The following is a 22,346-nucleotide window of genomic DNA, read 5'->3' as shown; positions in this document are numbered from 1 at the left end:
TTCTCCCTTCTCTTACTGTTTCCCATAACCTGTAATAGTGGACATGAAAGTACTACAAGGAGCCCGAGAGTCCGTGGGCTCCAGACATTGTCCCTCTGGCCCCTGTTGTGTGCTGTCATCTAGTTTCACCTTGGTAAAATTGGGGTCAGTCAGGTGGGCCAGTGGAATAATTCCTGTCCCAACCAGTTAAAAAGTTTTTAGTTTAGTGGAACCATTGTCTTGCTTCTTGATAAAAGTGTTAAGACTGTAAATCAACAGAGTTCCAAGTTGCTGGGAGGAGAAGCAGAAATTCTGTGAATGAATCGTTAAGATACAGCAATGAGAAGAGCCACTCCCCTTTTATGCCTTGAGTATGAGACCCATTCTAACTACTAGAGAAGGCAAAAAGCATTGCTGAAAAGAGAGTACTTCGGCTAACTGTGATGCTGTCCTGGAGGTCTACTACTTGACAGTTTGTAAGTCCATGGGTGATGATGTGGGCAGATGCATAACAGGCACCATCCATTTCTAGAATGTGTTTACTCCAGTGAGGACAAATGCCTGCTTCCTCCATGACAGAAGAGGTCCAGTATAAATAACCTACCTCCATTGGCTGACCATCCTTTTGAGGAATGATATACATCAAGCTCTCAGTATTAGTTTTGCTATTGGCAAATCAGGCACCCAGATATTACATTAGCATTTGAGCACCTTCTTTGTCCAACACAGCTGCTTTTTATTTCTCTTACTGCCTCTAAAATATGGAACGTTTCATGAATTTGTGTCATCCTTGGGAAGGGGCCAGCTAGTCTTCTCTGTATCATTCCAATTTTATTTTATTTATTTATTTATTTATTTATTTTTGATGGAAGCGGGGATTGAACTCAGGCCCTTGCACTTGCCAGGCAAGTGCTTATTCTACTGAGCCATCTATCCCGCCCCTTCCAATTTTAATATATGTACTTAAAAAAATTTATTTTAATAGGTTGCAAATTGAAAATAAATTATTTACAAACATAAATGAATACAACAGTAAAAATTGCCCAAAATAAAAATGAAGAATTTACAGATCAGTCATAATAGTTCACTGTGTCAAAACCAAGAAACTTATATTTTTTTTTCACAGCTGATTAATAGGACAGTTTTGATAATCAATACACTGTACATTGTTATCTTCTTAGTGGTTATCCATAGTACAAGAAGCAGACAGGATATTCTGTCCAGACATTATTAGTACACCTCTTTCTTCTCTTTGAATAAAGCGAAAGTAGCTGTAAATTTATCCTATTTTGTATATATAAATACAAAATGAAGGGGGTTGGGGAAATGGCTCAGTGAAATAAGCGCTTCCCACAAGTGCCTGAGTTCAATCCCCAGTTCTGCCAAAAAAAAAACCCCAAAAAACAAAATGACCATTCCTCTGTATCTTTTTTTTTTTTTTATTGTCTGTCAGAGGTGAATATTCTATTGGCATCTAAATACTATAGGTGTTTGAATTTAGCTAAACAATCTAACACTGTCCAGCAGTCTATAATATTAGTGGGTTATCCTCAGAAGTTATTGACTTGAGCCTTTTACAGCTCATCGTCTTAATATGGCTTTATTTTATAATATATGTGCTATTGAAGCAAGCAAAACACATCTCCTTTTTTGCTACCATATTCACTTTCTTCATAGCCCCATTGAATAAGAACTAGAAGAGTTGGACAGAGAAGTTGATTGACATCATAAATTGATGGCAAACCTTTGAATGATGTAGCTCACTATTTCATGGGTGCTGTAGGTTTGACTCCACTGTCATAGAGCATAACACTTTGCCTTCTTAACTATTAACAGCTTTGTTAAGGGTAGGTGCCCCTTCAGTATTATGTGGCACATAAATATTTTCAGCATCTGTGCCAGTTCTAAGAGTCCCATCTCCATACCACTTCCCAGACTTTCTTATTACCTGCTTTCTAATCATGTTCACAAAATAAAAGACTTGGGATGTGGCTCAGTGTGAAGGCCCTGAGTTCAATACTCAGTATTGAAACACACACACACACACACACACACACACACACACACACGCGCGCGCGCGCTAGAATCACTATTTCATATATTTCTCAGAAATCCTAAAGGTTTACATTGTTGTTCTATTGCTCTTTACTAGAAGCTATGGAGAGCATTCTTACTTATGATAGTCACTGTCTTGGTTACTTTTCTCTCGTTACCCCAACCAAATATCCTATATCCAAAGTTAAGGAAGGAAAGATTTATTTAGAAATCTCAGTTTGTGGAGGTTTCAGTGTATAATCAGGTGGCTCCAAGGCCAAGTGGCATGGCATAGGTGCAGCAGTTCAAAGCAGCACAAGTTAGCAAAATCACCAAGAGCAAAAGGGGAGAGAACAAGCCTCTTTTCCTCCCATCCATTGTTAGGAGGCTACCACCTCCTATGGAGGTGTAACACACCATATCTTTGCACTACCCGTGCCTGAGGATGAGGATGTTTACAGAGTGAGGACCCAGGCTCCCTGCTGAGTCCATGTCCTGCTGAGTCAGCACCCTGCTGAGTTGCCTAGTTAAACCTCCAAACTTCTCAGGTTTACACAATGTATCAGCCATTACAATCCACCTCTTGTCAAGTTGGCAGCCAAACATATTTCTGTAAACCAGATTTCTAGGTACAAAGACAAACTTACTCTTTCTTTCTTTCTTTCTTTCTTTTTTTTTTAATGTACTTTGTTGTTGCAGGTCTCACTAAGCAACTTGGACTCACGGTAATCCTCCTGCTCTCGGCCTCCCCAGTGCTGAGATTACAGGCATGCTGAGATTACAGGCATGAGCTACTATGCCTGGACTCTGGCCTGCTCAGCCCGCCCTGGGGGCAGGGCTCGTGTGGCATGTGTTGATGGGGATTGAACCGTGATTCGTGTGCTTCTCTACGTAGGTGCTTTAGTCTGCTGAGCTATCTTGCCAGCCCGACATGCTTATTCTTAACATTTCACAACTTGAACATTGTAACATAGCTTTAACAATCCTTAAGAATCAGCATTAAGCCTATCACCATTATATTACATTAGAATCGTAACATTCTGTCCCAGCCCATACCCAAAGACTCAATCACATCTCCTTATGCAAAAGGCATTTAGTCCATCTGCAAGAGTTGCCAGAGTCCTAACAGCTTCAGCACTGTTGAGAAGCTGAAGTCCCAAGTCTCTTCCAAAATGTAAGGCAAACTCTTAACAGCAAGCCCCAGTACAAATGATAAGTTAAATATTTCCAACATTCAGTGGTACAGGGTAAACATTTTCATTCCAAAAGTTACAAGCAAGATTGGGACCAAAGTAAGTAGAACAAACATTAAGTCTTGTAGTTCCATGTCCATCATCTGAAGCAGTCTGTGGCAAGTTGTAAGCTCCCAAGGACTTGCACAGCTCCAGCTCTACACCACTTTTGGATTTATAGCTTCAACAGCTTCTATCTTGGGCCCACTCTGTTCTCTCCTTACAGGTTTCCTTAGGTGATCCACATTCCTAGCTTTTCCAGACTTCTGCGGTGTCCACTGCACCTTTCTCAGAGGCACACTGCCTGGTCTCCTAGGCCTTCTGTGATCCAGGTGGAAGCCTTTCTAACCTTCTTGTATTGTGTGTGCACCTAATATCTGTAGCTCATGGACAGTGCCACAGTCTGCTGTCAGCAGTAGCAGTAACCAGGCTTTCCTCTCTTGGTTGTTGGTGTTGAATGCCTGGGCCACTGGGCACTCTGAATCCAATTCTAAGGAACAGATTTTCTACACTGCTGCCGTTCTGGAACTAGGTGCTCTGCAGCTTTCTCCTCAAAGCAAGGTCTTTCACTTTTGCAGATTTGAGGCTGCAAAAGTGGAGATTTGCTGCTGCTTCCTGTGATGCCCTCAGGCTATCCTTTCTATTCTTCTGTTCCTTCTCATCAGTCAAAATCTTCTCAGCTCTATCTTTGATTTTTTAAATCCATTTATTCATTCCTTCATCCATTCATTTGGTACAGGTTCTCGCTATGCAGCTTGGTCTCATAGTGATCCTCCTGTTTCATCCTCCCCAGTGCTGGGATTACAGGCATGTGCCACCACGCCCGGTTTCAGTGGCGCACCTGGGGCAGGGCCAGCATGGCATGGGGGACTGGGGATCAAACCCAGGTCCTTGCACTTGCCAGTCAGGTTCTTAGACCATGCTCTTATCTTTGGAGGCCACAGCTTTACTGGAGCTTCTTTTCTGGCCAAACTCACATTTTAAATCATCCTGCTACATGGGCTCTTTGCTCTAGATTCCTCACCTGTATCTGGCTAAAAGCCCCGAACAGTAGCCATGCCATAGCCTCAACATTTGGCTGCCTTGAAATGTCTTAGTCTGCCATCCTTAATCTCAGTACCAGGCAGTCTCTAGACATTAGGAAAATGCAAGCTAGCTTTCTGCTACAGAATCCAGCACACAGTGCAGACCTTTCCAACAGAAACCTCCTGAACCTTGTTTTTACTGGCAGCATTTCTGTCAGTCTTCTGGTATTCTGAGCTCTGACCAGAATCTCCCATACAGAGCAGCTTAAGGCATTCTAGCACCATTCTTTCAGGTGACATAAACTACTCAGGTTGACACAGTAAATCAACCCCTACAGTGGCTTTATGTTATTACTGGGTATGGTGAATTGTGAATCCAGAGGGTACATTGGCTTCTTCTACTGCATCCTTGGTGGCAGCCTTATCATGACTGAATACTGGTCATGGTATCACGCTCACATATGCTATGTTGTTAATCTCCAACCCCAAATAAAATAAGCAGTATACCTCTTTCATCATAAAGTGAAGTACAACAACTTGGAGGGGGAAAGGATAGCTTATGCCCTAAATCATGGAAAATACCCCCCAACTTTACTGAGGTGAACAGCCCTTAAATTTTTTTGTCTCACATTCTAAATTGTATGTTTTTTATTATGGCATCTAAAGTATACTGCTTTTATGTTATAATGAAAATCTTACATGCAGTTCAAACCAGTAAAATTAATGTATATTATAAACAAGATGAATAATAAATCGTCCTGACTTTTTTTGTTGTTGTGCTAGAGATCAGACCTGGACTAACACATGCCAGGCAACACACTCTTACCACTTAACTGAGCTACATCCCCAGCCCCTCAAACCTGAAATTTAAATGTCTTTCTTTTGAAATAAATTTAACCTTTTTCTATAGTTGAGCTAATCTATTTTTAGTTATAGTAAAATCTGATTTTAGCTCAAGAAAACAAAGACTTCATTACATTTGATTTTTTAATAAAATCTAACCCTATATAATTATTTGTCTAGCTGTTCATTTACATAGCAAATAAGCATTGACTGCATATCATCTCTATATAAAAATTATCACTCTGTGTAAAACACTAATGGAGGGAAGACTGACTCATTTAGATAGGGATTATTACTGCTTTTTAAAAAATTTTTTTTTTTAAATTTATTTGGTGTATACAGGGTCTTGCTACGCAGTTCAGACTAGTCATGATCCTCCTATCTCAGCCTGTCCAGTACTGGCATTACATACAGGTGTGTGCCACCATGCCTGGTTTTGGGGCTGGCATGGCATGCCGTCCTGGGGATTGAACTCGTGACCTTACACTTTGCAGGCAGCTACGGCTGCTGAATCTCCCCAGCTTTTTTTTTTGAGAGAGGATCTGCCTGTATCACTCTGGCTGGCCTCAAACTTGTCATCCTCCTGCCTCAGCTTCCCAGATGCTAGAATTTATAGGAATGTACCACCATGCCTGACTTGATTTTCATTTTTTTTAAAGGGGACCCCTGTGTTGTCTGGCATGAAAGAAAGTTTTCTTTTGAGAGGCCACTGTGTAAATGGCCTAGCAAACTAGGAGAGAGAACAGGAATATCTACATTGTCGTATTCCTATTTTGTTCAGTCGTATTTCTCCTCAACTAGCCATTTCTTTCACCAGAATTAGTATAAAAGTGCAGTTTCATCTTTAGCTCCTATTTCAAGGCTCCATGTCATATAAAACTTACATTAAATAAATCTACAGTCTCTGGACAGATAGATTAACTCAACTATAGAAAAAGGTTAAATTTATTTCAAAAGAAAGACATTTAAATTTCAGGTTTGAGGGGCTGGGGATGTAGCTTAGTTAAGTGATAAGAGTGCTTGCCTGGCATGTGTTAATAATCCAGGTCTGATCTCTAGCACAACAGCAACAAAAAAAGTCAAGATGATTTATTATTCAAATAATATTATTATTATTTCAAATATCTCAAACACTGAGATGTTTGATACACTTAGAAATGTCTGTGTCATGTTAGGCATTCTGTGCTAGTCTTTGGGGATAGGGAAAGTAATAATAGTACCATTGTTCATTGTCTAAAGACATAAACTCTAAAATAATGTTTTAATAAATTCAGACTATCAAAAAGTCAAGTAAAAAAATAATTGCACTTCAGAGTATTAAATTGTTCTTTAGGAAATATATCTACTTTTATGTCGACATTGCTCAACCTGTGTGCATAAATAACCACTTTTTAATCTTTCCTTATTTGTCATATGTTTATGGCTGACACTTCCATAAGAAAAAATACAGACTTAGCAAAAGAAAAGCTTGTAGATTTATTCTGGTGAAAGAAATGGCTAGTTAAGGAGAAATATGACTGAACAAAATAGGAATATGGCAGTGTAAATTGGGAGTGGCTGGTCAAGAATGTCTGTTCCAGTTCTCTCTGTGTGTGTTAACTTTTCCTGGTGTGAGGCAGGACACCTGTCACAGGTCTTCAGCAGGCAGGGAGTGAGGTAAGAGAATAATAACCTTCCTAGAGTTATGGCTTGTTTTGGGGAAGAGGCATTTTAGTTTCAATGACCTCCTTGAAAGGAGGGGAAGCAAAGGTTGGTTTCTTGATCTTTGTGGCCCTCCCAAATTCTTTTACTTCAAAATAGTCAGCATACCAAATTATCACTGAATCCCATCATTAACTTGTGTATCATTCCAATGATTCTTATAGATTATCTGAAGAAAATATGTTCTTATTTCTGATACAAATAACATTTCTTTGTAATTATGAAATGTAGAATGGTACAGGTAGCAAATGTACATGTTAATGAGTTACTGTATATTGAATATTTGTCTAATCACTACCTAGATTGAGAAATTTGATATTGTCAGCATCCTAGAAGCAGCGTGTGTCTTGATTTTCAAATGAATTTTCCTACTTGCCTCTAAAGATTTGTAGTGTTTCAGCCTGTGAATGTGTATATCTTAACCTTATGATCTGGTTATGTTTTCTTTTGAACTTAGTACGAATGTAATCATTATGTAATTCTTTTGTGTATGTCTTCTTTGGCCCAACATGTTTATGAACTCTATCCAGGTTGTTGTATATATTGTACTTTGTTTATTCCATATGTTTAGTGTTTTGTTTTTGCATAATTGCTATTATTATGAACATTTTTGCATATAAGATGCCTTATATTTCTGTTGAAAATACCTAGCAGGCGTAGTTGGCTCAAAAGATAAACTATATTCAGCTTTCATTGAGAGTTGCAATTTTATTTCAAAGTAGATATATTATTGTACATACCCACCAACAGTGTGAAAATTTCTGTTGTTTTATATCTTCACCAACACTTAGTAGTCCTTTCATTCTTAATTTTTTGACTGCTTAATTTCAGTTATTCTTCAGAGTCCACAGTACTATGTTATTGTCGTTACTATTTGAATTTTTTCAAATAGTAAATTCTAGCAGTGGGTCTCACTGCTAGATCGAACTTGTAGTGATCCGCCTGTTTACAGCCTCCCAAGAGCTTGGATTACACCACGCCCAGTCTCAATCGCCATCTCAGAGCGCCCCAAGGATCAAACCCTGCTTGCATGCACTTTAATTCACTGAACTATTTGTCTGGCCCTATGATTGAATGATTTGAATTTTACTGATTGCTGATGAATGAGTATAATTTCCTTAGCATCACTTTTTTTGCAAGTTTCTTCAGATCTATTTCTCGTGTATCCAGTGACTTCTCTGTTTGTAAATGAAATGTAAAAATTATTTACATCTTTGGAATATGAAACCTTATTTGATTGTTTTTGTTGCAGATATATTTTACCTATTCTGTGAATTATTCTTTTAGTAAGATTTTTGGTTGCATACAAGTTCTTAATTGTAATTTAGTTATAGCAGTTTATTGATCTTTTCTATTTTGGAAGTCCTGAAGATATTTTCCTTCATTACTTTCTAGAGCTTTTCTTGTTTTCCTTTCACAATTAGGTCTATAGTCTACCTGAAATTGGTGTTTGTGTCTGATGTAATGTTGAGTGGTTTCCATGTGGATACCTCTGTATTATTTTTCTGTTTAGTACCATGTTTTGTTTTGTTTTTTAAAAGTCATATCTAGGGCTGGTGAGATGGCTCAGTGGTCTAAAGCACCTACTTAGAACAAGCTAAACTGAGCAAAGCACAGGGACGGCGGTTCAATTCTCCAGCACCACATGCCAGCTAGCCCCACCCCCTGGTGGGCTGAGCTGGCCACACACACACAAGATAAATAAATAAATAAATAAAATTTAAAAAATAAAAAAATAAAAAAATAAAATAAAAGTCATATCTATATATGTCCTTCTGGACTGCTGATCTGCTCTACTAGATTTTATGTATCCCTACTCGAATACTACCCTATTATGATTAATAGAGCCTTAAAATGTATTGCAGAGGCAGGAGAAATCTCTCTACTCCCTATTGAAATTGAATATTTGAGTCTGACAAATGTACTGACAATCACCTGATTAACAGAGAAAAGGCACATAAGTTTATTTATGTGCACAGGAACATCACAAGATATTGAGCACCCAACATTCTGGTGAGATTCAGAACTTTGATTAGAGTAGAGGGCCCTGGAACAGTGCTCATTTGAACTCTCGAGTGTGATGTTTTACTTTATGTCATTTTTTTCTATAATTTTAATCTTTATTGATTTCTATTGTTCTTCAAGTTTCCAATGTGAAGTCCAAATCCTATAGTTCTGGGTGATCTTGTCCGAGCCTAGCAGTGCTTTGATGTTTAATAGAAATACTGTTTGATAATTGACTCCCAAATTGCTCTACAGTGTTTTTACCATTTCAGACACCTCCCAGCAATGTGGAAGAGTTTGAATCTCTATTTCTGTATACTGTCACCATTACCATGTGGTGTCTGTTGTCAGTCTTTTAGTTTATTTTTGTTGTAGAGAAGTGATTTTTCTATTTTCCTGATTGTAATGATGCTGAGCACTTTTATTGTGCTTATTGACCATAGCTTTCTCTGTTTAAATTGGGCTGTTTTAATGTTAGGGTGCTCATCTTTATCATTATGTAAAAATATCTAATATGTTCAGGATGCAGGCTATTTGTCATTTATCTCATTAATTTGGTAAACATTTTCATTCGTCTAGTTCTCTTTCTATACATTTATTTAGAGTTAACCGATATCTACTGTAAAACCTGCACGTATTTACAATATATAAAAGGCTTGTTTTGGCATATGTGAATATCTACAAAAAACACTATTAGAAGTTAAAATTTTTTACTGTTGGAAAGTGTAAAACCACTCCTAACTTTCCCTTCTTCCTTACTGCCCAGGTAATTACTACTTACTTACTTTGTCAATATAGGTTGTTTTATGTTATCTGAAGTTTATATAATGATTTTGATTTTATTTTATTTTATTTATTTATTTATTTATTTGCCATTCAGGATGCCTTCAGGGCAGGTCTGGTTTGGCTTGAGGATGAGGGGATCGAACCACAGCGTCCTGGGCCTGACTGCTTTCTTTCAGCAGGCACTTAAAACACCTGAGCTAATAGGCAGGCCCCCATTTCAGAAGGATTTTTTTTTTTTTTTGAAGTTTATATAGTGGAAAGCTGACAGTGTATATACTTGTCTAGTTTCTTATACTCACTAAAATTATTTTGATGTTTATCCATGTTATATGTACTATTTTTATTTCAGTATTACATGAATATATATGTTTAGGTTCAGTTACTGGTGGACATTTGATTGTTTCCTTTTGACTATTATAGGGTTGGTGTGAATTTACATGTGCAAGTTTATATATGGACAAAAAATGATTTTTCTTAAGCTGTGTAAGAGTAGAATGGTTTTACATCTTTCTTTGGAGTGAAAGTCTTTATATGGGCATATACTTTCATTTATTTTTAAATGAATACCTAAGAATGGCTAGACCAGATGGTAGATGTGTGTTTAATCTTCTAAAAAGGTGCTATAAGTTCTATGAGGGTTACATTCTCATCATCAGTATATATGTTCTCCATCACATCCTCCTTAACAGCTAGAGTAATGTCAGTCTTGGTATATTGTGGTATCTGGTTGTAGTTCAGTATTATTGAGCATCTTTTCACATGCCTGACATTTTATGCCTCTTACGAAATGTTTCTTTTTATCTTCTATCCACTGGGGAGTAGCGTTGTTTAATTTATGTTTGCATTCCAAAAGATGGTATATATGCTGCACACATGTTCTGAAAAACAGGTCTTGTGTGTGATCTGCAAATACTTTTTTCTTGCCTGTGGATTGTCTTCTGTTAACTGTTTTTCACACAGCAGAAGTACTTAATTTTGATGAAGTTCAACTTATCAGCTTTTTTTTTTTCATTAATGGGCTGTTTTTGTGGTGTATGTAAGAAATCTTTGATTAACCCAAGGTCACAAAGAATATTTTTATATTGTTCTGTCTTACAAATTTTATTTCACTATTATCTACTTAGGTCTATTTTGAGCTAATTTTATGTGTAATATGAAATCCAAATCTAACTTTATCTTTTATCCTTGTGTCCTTCACTGCTTTAGCACTTTTTCTTGTTTGGTTTCTGAGGTACTGGAAATCGAACCCAGGGCTTTAATGCAGTAGAAAAGTGCTGTGTCCCGAGTTACATCCCCAGCCAGCACCATCTGTTAATGAAAGATCTCCTTTTCCCCTGGATTGCCTTTGCATCTTTACTGAAATGGGAATAGCTATATATTTGTAGACCTATTTCCCAGTTTATTATTTTGTTTCACTGGATGTTGTTGTTTTGGGTTTTTTGAGATAGGGTCTCATTGTAGCTCCCAAGCTAGCTCTTAAAATAGTCCCCAGAGTGCTGAGATGATGGGAAGGCTCTATCATACCTGGTTATTTTTTGACTTTGCTGTCATATCAAATTGCAAAATGCAGTACTGTGGGTTCTCCAACTTGGTCAAAATTGTTTTGGTTATTGTAAGTTCTTTGCAGTACCATATAAATTAATTTTAATGTTTGTTAATTTTAGAAACTTGCAAGATTTTAATAGGGAAAGTGCTGAATCTATAAATCAGAATTGGCTCATTTATTTATTTATTTACTTACTTGATACAGGGTCTTGCTACACATTTGAGACTTGTGATCCTCCCATCTCAGCCTCCCCAGCACAGGATTTATGGGCGTGCGCCACCACACCCAGTTTTGGGCTTACGTGGTGCACCTGGGCTTTTGGGGCCAGCATGGCATGCAGTATCAGGGATTGAACACTAGTCCTTGTGCTTGCCAGGCAGGCACTTGGACCATTGAGCTATCTTCCCAGCCCCAGAATTGACTCTTTTTTTTTTTTTGCCATAATTTTATTGATAAATAAATAGCAATGAGACAATTTCAAATCAAATCGGTAGGACAGTTTCAATATTTAACACACTGCATACATTCTTCTTAGTGGTTAATTGCTGTACAAGATGCGGACTTGATATCCTATTTACAAACACCATTAGAACAAATCCCTCTATTCATTAAGAGAACGTTACTATATATCTATCCTAACCACTTTGAATACACATACAAAATGGACATTCATCTGTATCCCCTTTTTTTGTTAAGTTCCGTTATTTGAATATTATAGGTGTGTAAACTCAACAAAATATTAGAAAAAAAACAGTGGTTAGATGCCACGAAGTAGGTGGCAATGCCTTAACCGTATGCGTGTTGTCAGGCCTGAGGGCCTCTTCCATCCTTGTCGGGGAGTACTAACCTTCTATCCTTTCATACAACACAAATTATTGTTATTATCATTATTTTTATTTTATTTTTATTTTTTTTGAGGAACCTGGGATTGAACTCAGGCCCTTGCGCTTGCCAGGGAAGCGCTTATTCCACTGAGCCATCTCGCTGGCCCCTCAGAATTGACTCTTAACAAGATATATCATGCCATTTATTTAAGTCTTCTAATTTCCGTCAACAGTGGTTTTCAAGTTTCCATGTAGAGGTGTTTCATATGTGGATGTTATATCTTGGAATATTATGAAATTCACTGACTAATCTGTTTCATTGATCCTTTAGAATTTACTAACTTTGGTATTAACTAATTTTTTTCATTTTTAAATTATGTTTTCTCTTATTCTTAGCTGCTAAAAGAATTTGTATACAAGTTTTTAGAGGATGAATTATGTGTGTATATTTTCTGCCATTCAGTGGCTTGTACCTTAATTTCCTCCTTCCCTCTCTGTCTTTTTTCTCTTTTTGAGACAGGGCCTTGCTATGCAGTTCAGACTGGCCTTGAGTTCGCTTTTGTAGCGCAGGCTGGCCTTCATACACATTCTTGCCTCAGCTTCTGGAGTGCTGGGACTGTGGGTGTATGCCACCGCACCCAGCCCAATTGTCTCTTTTGAACCACAGAAGTTTTAATTTTGATGAAGACCAAATTAAAAATAATTTTTTTCTTTCAAGAGTAGTTGTGTTTTTGATGTCATATCTAACAAAACTTAAACCAACCTCGTGATTATTGTGGATTTTACTAGAAGTTTTGTTAAGTTTAAGTTTTGGGTTTTGGCTGGTGATTCATTTTTGGCTTTGTTGCTGTTTTTTTGTTTTTTTTATTTTTATTTTTATTTATTACATTTATTTATTGTGTGTATGTGGCCAGCTCAGCCCACCAGGGGGTGGGGCTGGCTGGCATGTGGTGCTGGAGGATCGAACCGCAGTCCCTGTGCTTTGCCAAGCTTGTTTCAAGAAGGTACTTTAGACCACTGAGCCATCTCTCCAGCCCTGTTGCTGTTTTTAAATATTGATATTTTATACTTAATTAACTCAGCATCATCTGTTGTAAAAGCTGTATTTTCTCCATTAAATAGCCTGAAAACTGGAAAAGCCATTTTTAGCGTGTGTGTGTGTGTTTGTATGTGTGTGTGTGTGTTAATACTGTACCTTTTAACTTTTTTAGTGATGAAGATTGAACTTGATCTGCAACCCTTTAAAATTTTTTTTCTTTTAATTTTGAGATGGGGTCAGGAAATGTGAATGCTAGGATTAACATACATGTGCCTACGTGCCCAGCTTCATTTAACTATTTTTGCATCTTGGCCCTTAGGACCACTGTCTTGTCTATTATGGTTTTATTGTAGGTTTTCTTTTTCTTTTTTTTTTTTGTGCGACACTGGGGATTGAACTCAGGACCTTGAGCTTGCCAGGCAAGCGCTTGTTCTACTGAGCTATCTCCCCTGCCCTGTTGTAAGTTTTGAACTAGTCTTACAGTTTTACTTATTTTGAATGGTTTTGACTATTTTAGATTCTTTGGCATTTCCATCTGAACTTTATTTGTTCGTTTGTACAATAAACATTTGAGATTTTGACATTATTTGAATCCAGATAATTTGGTAAGACTTTCACTTTTTACAATATGTATCCTTTGTTAACCTGGAGGTCTTTTATTTCTCTAAACTACATTTTGTGTTTTTCAGGGTACATATCTTACACTTTGTTAAAAGTATTCCCAAGTATTTATTCTTATAAATGTTGTTATGAATGGAATTATTTGCTAGTATGGGGTCATTTTAGAGACAGTCCCCTGTGTTCCTGAGAACATCTGTGTTGTTGTTGGATGGAACATTCCATAGGTATCTGCTAAGCTCATTTGTTCGAAGATTTTGTTGAATTAATTTTTTTTTTTTTTTTTTGGTCTAGTTGATCTGTTCACTTGCGAATGGTGGGTTATTAAGATTCCCCATTACTGGGGCAACCCTTTCAAGTCCTCCTCCTGTCTTTCTCTTGGATAGAAGCTTTCTTTCCTCCAATAAATATTCTGCTCTAAAAACCAAAAATCCCCATTACTGTTGTATTAGTGCTTATCTAATTTTTCATGTGTCTCTCAGTGTTTATTTTATGATGTTGCGTGTGCTAGTTATTGGTAAGTATATGTTTGTAATTGTTAATTAGCTCTTCTGTTGAGTTGTTCCATTAACTAACACATTTTGACTTTTTTTTTTAATTTATATATTTGGTGCAAGGTCTCACTGCACAGATCAGACTCGTAGTGATCTGCCTGTGTTCAGCCTCCCAAGCGTGGGGATTACACCCAGTCGCAGTCGCTGTCTCAGCAGGCCCCAGGGGCGAGGCCAGCATGTCTTGCCGGAAATTGAAGCTGGGCCACTGCACTCTGCCTAAGCAGGCGCTTTAATACACTGAGCTATTTGGCCGGCCATCTGCCATTTGTTTTCGGTCTTTTTGATTTATTGACTTTGTTGGCTTCATTGTCTCTTTTCTGGGGTTTCCTTGAGAAGTTTTTATAATGCTGGTTTGGTGGTCATCAATTTCTTAAGGTGCACTTTGTTGCGGAAATGCCTTATTTTTCCATCAGTTATAAAGAGAAATCTTTTTTAAAGAAGTTTTGTGGGGCACATAGGGTTGGAAGTTGTCGTTTAGGGCTTGATACACTTTACTCCAAGCATTCCTGTGCACTAAGGTTCGTGTAGAGAAGTCTGCTGTGATTATAGTGGGTATACTCTACATGGGACTTGTTGCCTTTCCCTAACAGTTTTTAAGATTGTGTCCCTATGATGGACTTTTGTGAACAGTGTTTTTTTTTTAATGCCATTTGTGTTGTCTTTTAATTTTTTACTTATTTTAGAATAATTTTCTTTGGATTATCTAGCAGTTGTTGGATCAGATTTTCATATTCTCTTGTTTTTAAGGTGTGTTTGAGTAGTTGGTGTTTAAAAGCATCATTGTCTTTTTTTTTTTTAACTAAAAGAGCTGACAAGCTTATTTTCACGTTTCACAATACAAATGAAACTGTACTTTCTGCACTTTTGTTTATCGTACTTCTCCCTTCAAAACTATTCTTTGATAGGATGGGGGAGCAAGTCTTCCTTGTCATTCATGCTATTAGAAAACACCTAGTCACAGCACCGTGATCCCCTGGTGAAGCAGAACAAATAGTATAAAACTGATACAGAGAGGCTACCCCTCCACTTTATCTGTCTGGTTGAGTCATTCCTGGCTGAGTGGGCACCGTTATGGGCCGAGCCAGCGGCTGCATCATTGGAGGCCCAGGCACCTTTGGCATGTGTCCTCCCATGGGTGGCCTTATTCTGGGAGCAGGTCCTACCAGCATCATCCTGGGAGGAGGGGGGCCCATCATTAGCATCATGGGAGGGCCTCCCGTATGGGGTGCCGGCATCATACCAGGGCGAGGAGGACCCAGGAGACTGGGTGGAGGTGGGATCATAGCCCCTGCTGGGGGAGGAGTGGAGAATGGAGTAGGAGGTTTCTTTCCTTGTTGAAATGCAGCCATTGTTTTATCAGTCAGGCTCTGAGCTTGCTCTTCCATCCATTTCTGATAGTAGTCTTTCACATTGTCTTTATGTTTCCTACCACTGCAGTGTGTGTTTCTCACAGACGGAGAGTCATGGGTGAGGTATCGCAGTAGTCACAAAACTTAGGCATGTTGCTCTATAGTCATTTAACATCATTGTCTTCTAGTTTTGAAATTCTGTCCTCAAGTTGGTCTGTCCTGCTTCCCATGCTTTCAGTACGATTTTTAGTCTCTGAATTTCTGATTGAAACATTTTTATGGACTCTAATTCTTTCATGAACTTGTCATTTCCATTCTGTTGATCATTCTGTTCAGCTCTCCTAGCTTTCTATTAATGTATTCTGAGAACGCTTGCATCTTTTTGGTTATTATTGCCATTATCTGTTTAGATATATCTTAAACTAATCCAACCAAGTATTTCTTTGAGCTGTTTTCTGACCACCTCTGCTATGTTTTTGAGTCATTCAAGAGAAAGGTTTATGTAGTTCTGCTTCTCTATTGGCCTTGGGGGGTTAGGGATTTTGGAGGTGTTTTGTTGCATTTCTTCCCATGTTTCTATGTGTTTATTTTTGTTCAGAGGTTTGTGAATGCTTACTATAGTGTAAAGACTTTCTGGCTAGCATGGCAATCTCTTTAATTGCTTGTTGTCCTTTGGGTAGGGCTAACTGTAATCCTTTGTTACAGCCCCAAGATTCAGCCATCTTTGTTAGTTTTAGAAAGGATGTATTGTAAGCAGCCCAGCAAACAAGTTCTGTGATACTGTGCTCTAGCATTCTTTTTTTTTCTCCAATGTATTTCATACAGGGTCTCACTACATAGATTGGACTTGTGGTGATCCTCCTGTTTTCAGCCTCCCAAGAGCTGGGATTACAGGCATGCGCCACCACCCCAGTCTCTGTCACTGTTTCAGCGTGCCCTGGGGGCAGGGCCAGCATGGCACACCAGGAATCAAACTGCAGTTCCTGCACCTGCCTACGCAGGCACTTTAGTCTGCTGAGCTATCTGTCTGGCTGGCACATACTCTTGCATTAGGAAGACAAGCTGAATGTTGGCTTACAGAGAAATAGTGACAGGTATGTGGCTCTATTAATGTTAATGTAAAGTGAAGCAGCTATGGTAGCATTGCTTGAGACAAATTATTATTATTATTTTTTTTATTTAGGGCAGGGTATAAAGGGTGTATAGGGCCTCACTGCATAGATCAGACTCATAGTGATCCTCCTGTTTATAGCCTCCCAAGTACTGGGATTACAGGGGCATGCCACTGTGCCCACTCTCAATCACTGTCTCAGCATGCCCTGGAGGCGGGTCCTGCACAGCAGGCCCCAGGGATCAAACTCCCAGCCCCAGCACCTGCCTAAGCAGGTACTTTAATCCACTGAGCTATTTGGCCGGCTCTGAGACAAATTATATATTAACATACTATAAAAACCAGTTTTGTTCCATGCCTTACTTTTAAAGAAGAAACTGTCAATTATGATGTAAACATTAAGGGAACCAAGGTATTGACTTAAAGCTAATGTGAGCTAAGTGCAACAGCTATACCTCTGCTAATAGTTGAAAAGAATACATTAGTAATTTTACAGAGGTAACTATAAAAAAGATTAACAATACATTTTGGTTATGCTATTAAGGATTTCAGGTTTGAGAATGGGTATATGCAAGAAGAAAGCTTTGAAAACTTAACATGTATGATAGGCGAAGGAGGAGAGAAGTAGTACAAAGGATCTTATTGGGAGTAGAAAGACGTTTGTAGAATTGGGTAAAGGTAAGACAAAAAAACAGGCAAGAAGTAGAAGACAGAAGGAGAAAAAAGAAGTTATACAGAGAATAAAAATGAGAGTCATTAAGTGGAAAAAATTTTAAGAGTTAGAAGAGGAAACTACAGAAAAATAAAAGAAGACAAAGATATTAGAAGTAAGGCCGAAGGGCAAAAGAGATTGCCCGTGTCTTAGGAAATAGATGAAGAAGACAGAAGAAAGGAAAGAAGAAAAATGTAGAACAAGAACATGTCGAAAAAACTAGAATCAGTGTTCACACACAAAAACAAAAACCAGTGGTTGGAAAGTTAGCTCAGCGGTCTAGGCACCTGCCTGGCAAATATAAGGACCCGCCCAGGATTGATCCCCAGTACTGCATGCCTTGCCAGCCCTGGAACCCCAGGCACACCGTGCCAGCCACCGAAACCGGGCATGGTAGCACACACCTGTAATCCCAGTGCTAGGGAGGCTGAGACAGGATCATTACAAGTCTGAGCTGTGTAGTGAGACCCTATATTAAGTAAGTAAATAAATGATTGTTTTAAAAAATGAACAAAAAAATTCTTAAAATAATATTTCTGTGATTTCAAGCCTGTGGTTATCTTCTGGGGTTACAGTTTTGTAGTAGTGTCCAATTTAAGATGTGACTACTCTCACTAGTGGAGAAAGGAGGTGGCCAGAGCCTGGTTCTGTGCTGGGTAATTGCCACCAGGCTGTAGAGTTAGGGCACAGTGCCAGTTTGGGGATTAATAAATCCTCTGGAATTCAGGCTGAACCTGGCCTCTGGTCAGGTGGGCGGGCTGAAGTATTTAGCTTGTAATACTCTGGGTGTCTCTTACCGGCCTGACCACAGCTCCCTGACCATGGATGTCCACCAGGGCTGTCTTCACCCAGTCACAGTTGGGGTTTAACACTGGGAGCCCTGAGAGGAAGCCAGTCTAAAGCTGTTCCACATCCCTGGTTCGGTTGACCCCTCTATACATGGCATCTAACCAACCACTCTCTCCAGAGTATGTGGCAGGCAGTTGGACTGGAGTCACTCACCAGCTGTTGCAGTGCACAGCACCCACTGCTCCCTTCCACTGGGGTGTTTCTCCCTAAAGCCCTCTGCATCATTGCTTCAGATTTGATCTTCCTTTCTCACAAGCTAAGTAAGAGCCAGAGAGAAAGTACAGATTGCCCCTTTTTCTGTGTTGTAGTCTGTCTCTCCAGTTTCTTTTAAAATCCAATTTTCCAGTGATACCTTTTGTGGATCCCAGGGATGCACCTCCCACCTTCTTTTCTTCCCCAAGTTGGTGTTTACATTGTTTGGATTCTGAATCTTAAGGAGGCTGATTTGTTGCTGCTTACTGCTCTATCTTCTCAGAAGTCAGAACTGGCTTTCAAAAACATTAAGTAGGGCTGGAGAGATAGCTAGGCAGTCTAAGCGCCTGCCTGGCAAGTGCAAGGACCTGGATTTGATATCTGGTACCACATGCCATGCTGGCCCCCCATCAAGCTGGACACTGAAATTGGGATGGTGGCATGCACACCTGTAACCCAGGCTGAGACAGGAGGATCACTATGTGTCCGAGGTGCATAGTGAGACCCTGTACCAAATAGTTAAAATTTAAAAAAAAACCAGTAAGCAAATTACAAAATCATACATGAAAGGTAGGGGATATACTTTTGCTATAGAAATTAGTACTACAAAGGCTTTTTGTGAAATATGTGTTAACAAATTGGGCAAGTATTACAAGGACATATACTGCCAAAACACTCTCAAAAAAGTTTTTTTTTTTTTTTAAGTACAAATAAATTCCCAAGCCCAGGCTTTATTGCTGAATGCTTTTAAAGACAGAAGCAGTATTAGATGTTGTATGCAAATTCTTTGAAAATAGGGGAAGAGAATGCTTCAACTCATTTTTGTGAAATTTATATTACTGCTGCCAGTGCAAGGCTACAAAACATGACAGGAAAGGAAAATGCCAGGTTGTTATCAAGAATATGTGTACAGAGCTCACCAGCAATGTAATGGCAGACTGAGTCCGCAGCTGTGTTGCATTCCAGCCAGGTTGTCCCCGGGATACAGGGCTGGTTATTGATTCGCAAAGCAAGAAGCAAAGCGCAGAGACCACAAGATGATCAACTAAAATGCACAGAGATGGCAAAATCTGAAGTCATTCGAGGTGCAGTTCCACACATAGAGTTGGACTGCCTGTCCTGCTATAAAGGTATACTTACCATGGGGAGTTTTAATAGTTATAATGTTTTGTTTATATCTCTGATTTCTAATTTTTTTTTCTTATGATCTTACAGTAACTTTCTTTTTTTCTTCTGTATTGATACCTGGTTTTTCTAGCACCATTAACACAAAAGACTATCTCCCCATTGACTACCCTTGATATCTTTTTGACAAAAGCAGTTGAACTGTTTGTATGGGTTGCCTTTCTTCATTGATCCAATGCCTAGAGTACTCTTAACCTAAGTAGTATGTTCTGAATTTTAATTATATACATGTTCGAACTTTGTTCTATCGTGAAATTATTTTAGATTCTAAAATAAATTTTATTTAGGTTTATGTTTGTTTGATTAATTGGTTGATTGAGAGAGATAGAGTCTCACTATGTAGCCCAGGCTGTCCTCAAACTTGCAGTGATCCTTCTGCCTCAGCCATCCAAGTGTTGCGATTACAGGTGTATGGCACCACTGTGACTGTCACATGTAAATTTTAGGCTCTCATAGCATCAGTATTCCAAGGCAACTTTCTGGGGTTTTAAATTGTAATTATAGTATGTTAAATCTGTAGAACAATTTAGAGAAAGTTGCCATTTTAATAATGCCAAATTTTTCATTCTGTAAGCAAGATATATCCCTCTTTATTTGGGTTTTCTTTAAATTCTAGCAGCAGGGTTTTATAGTTTCTGATTATCTTCCCCCCCTCTTTTGTAAAATTTATTTTGAAGAGTAAAAACAAGAGGCCGGGGACAGCTCAGTAGAATAAGCGCTTCCCTGGCAAGCGCAAGGGTCTGAATTCAATCCCCGGTTCAGCCAAAAAAAAAAAAAAAAGTAAAAATGAAAGCAAAAACAAAGACAGAAACAGAGTAATATATAACAATACATATGATACGTGCTTTCCAAACAAGAATGGCAAATCAACAATGGCTGTTATGTATTTTTTTTGTTCTTTTTTAATTTTTTTTATTTTATTGATAAACAGCAATGAGACAGTTTCAGATCAAATCTGAAGTACAGATTCAACAAATAACACACTGCATATATTCTTCTTAGTGGTTAATTGCTGTACAAGATGTGGACTTGAGATCCTATCTACTGTTATATATTTTTATTATGAAATTTGTTGTTCAGATTAACAGATATAGGTCTGCAAGGCTGGACAAACAATTAAACATTAACTCTTGCTTTTAATAAACCTTAATTTTTTTCTTGACCTTTTTACTTTATTATTTTTAATTGATTTTAAAGAGTATAATATTTGATGCCATTAGAAATGATACACATTTAGGACAGCAAGATGAGAGCTATTTAACCATGGTTTCTGTATTGCATATTGCTGTCTTTGATGTAGTTGCTCAGTTTACAGAGATTGACATATGCAGTTAATCAAAGTAAAAATTTTAGGGTCATCCAAACAGTTTAGCGGATTAAAGCGCCTGCTTAGGAAGACGCAGCAGCCGGGGTTTGATCCCCTGCATTCTGTGCTGGCCCTGCCCATGGGGCACGCTGAGATGGTGATTGAGACTGGGCATGGTGGCATGCACGTGTAATCCCAGCTTTTTGGAGGCTGAACACAGGAGAATCACTACAAATTGGGTCTATGTAGTGAGACCCTGGAGACCCTGTACTAAAATACAAAAAAAAAAAAAAAAAAAAAAAAAAAGACATTATTGCTATTTTCAAAAAAGCGATGGAAACTAGTAATATAGTCATCTCAGTTATCCTGTGTGTATACTTGCATGATTTTACCCCCTTTTTTACTATCTTTTCCTTCCCCTCATCTTCGTTATGTATTCCTCATATTCAGTTTCTTTCCAATTTGCTATATCTATTATGTCTTTCAGGGTTTGTTTGTTTTTTTTTTTAATTCTTTCAGGTTCTTACACTAGGGAAACAATACAATATTTACACACATGGGTCACATTTCTCATATGAGTGTAGGGGCCAGGGAGATGGCTCAGTGGAATAAGCGCTTCCCAGGCAAGTGCAAGGGACTGAGTTCAATCCCCAGTTCCGCCCCCCAAAAAAAAAAAAGAAAGAAAGAAAGCATCATATGAGTGTAGCCTCTAGTTGCATCCATTTACCTGTAAAGGCCTCAAATTTGCCATTTCTTTACAGCTGAGTAATACTCCATTGTATAAAAGTGTTGTATAAAAGTACCATTATCGTTCTTATCCATTCCTCAGGTGATGGGCATTTTGATTGTTTCTGAGGTTTGGCTTTGAAAACTTGTGCTGCTATAAACATGGGTGCACATGTATGACTGTGGTATGATGCTTTGCTTTCAGTTCTTTTGGAAAAATACCCAGAAGGGAAATAGCTGGGTTGAATGGAACCACCAATCCTAGTTTTTTGAGGACTCTCCATACTGATTTCCATAGTGGTTGTACCAGTCTACATTCCCAGCAACAGTGGAGAAGGGTTCCTTTTCCCCTACAGCCTCTTCAGCATTTGCTGTTAGTGGATTTCTTTATGACAGCCATTCTTTCTGGGGTGAGATGGTATTTCAGTGTTGTTTTAGTTTGCATTTCTCAAATGATGAGTGATGTGGAACATTTTTTCATGTAATTATTTGCCATTTGTATTTCTTCCTCTGAGAAGTACATATTCATTTCAGAATGGTTTTTTTTTTTGTTGTTGTTGTTGTTGTTTTGTTTTTTGCTCCAAATGCTTTCAGGGCATGATTGGCTGGCTTGAGTTGTGGGGATCGAACCACAGCCACCTGAGCCTGACTGCTTTGTTGAAGCAGCCACTTAAAGAACTGAGCTAAGGGGCAGGCCCCCCCATATTCATTTCAGATGCCTACTTTTGTTT

At 38.4% G+C, this 22,346-nt stretch overlaps 1 protein-coding gene, 1 non-coding gene and 2 pseudogenes across 10 annotated transcripts in view; 1 reads left to right on the top strand and 3 right to left on the bottom strand.

The window, feature by feature from the left end:
- Window positions 1-22,346, top strand: part of Rapgef6 (Rap guanine nucleotide exchange factor 6) — a 223,318-nt gene that overhangs the window by 43,022 nt on the left and 157,950 nt on the right. The gene's annotated exons all lie outside the window — the stretch shown is intronic.
- On the bottom strand, window positions 735-834 carry LOC111816317 (annotated as a pseudogene).
- On the bottom strand, window positions 11,896-12,019 carry LOC111816323. The gene has a single exon (XR_002820748.1). It is a non-coding gene; the product is annotated as a U6atac minor spliceosomal RNA (small nuclear RNA).
- Window positions 15,214-15,686, bottom strand: LOC105741946 (annotated as a pseudogene).

The sequence above is a fragment of the Octodon degus genome, unplaced genomic scaffold, assembly GCF_000260255.1.
Source record: "Octodon degus isolate 3935 unplaced genomic scaffold, OctDeg1.0 scaffold00029, whole genome shotgun sequence".
Taxonomy (NCBI): Eukaryota; Metazoa; Chordata; class Mammalia; order Rodentia; family Octodontidae; genus Octodon; species Octodon degus.
The sequence above is the reverse complement of the archived record's forward strand: the minus strand, read 5'-3'. Positions and strand labels throughout refer to the sequence as shown.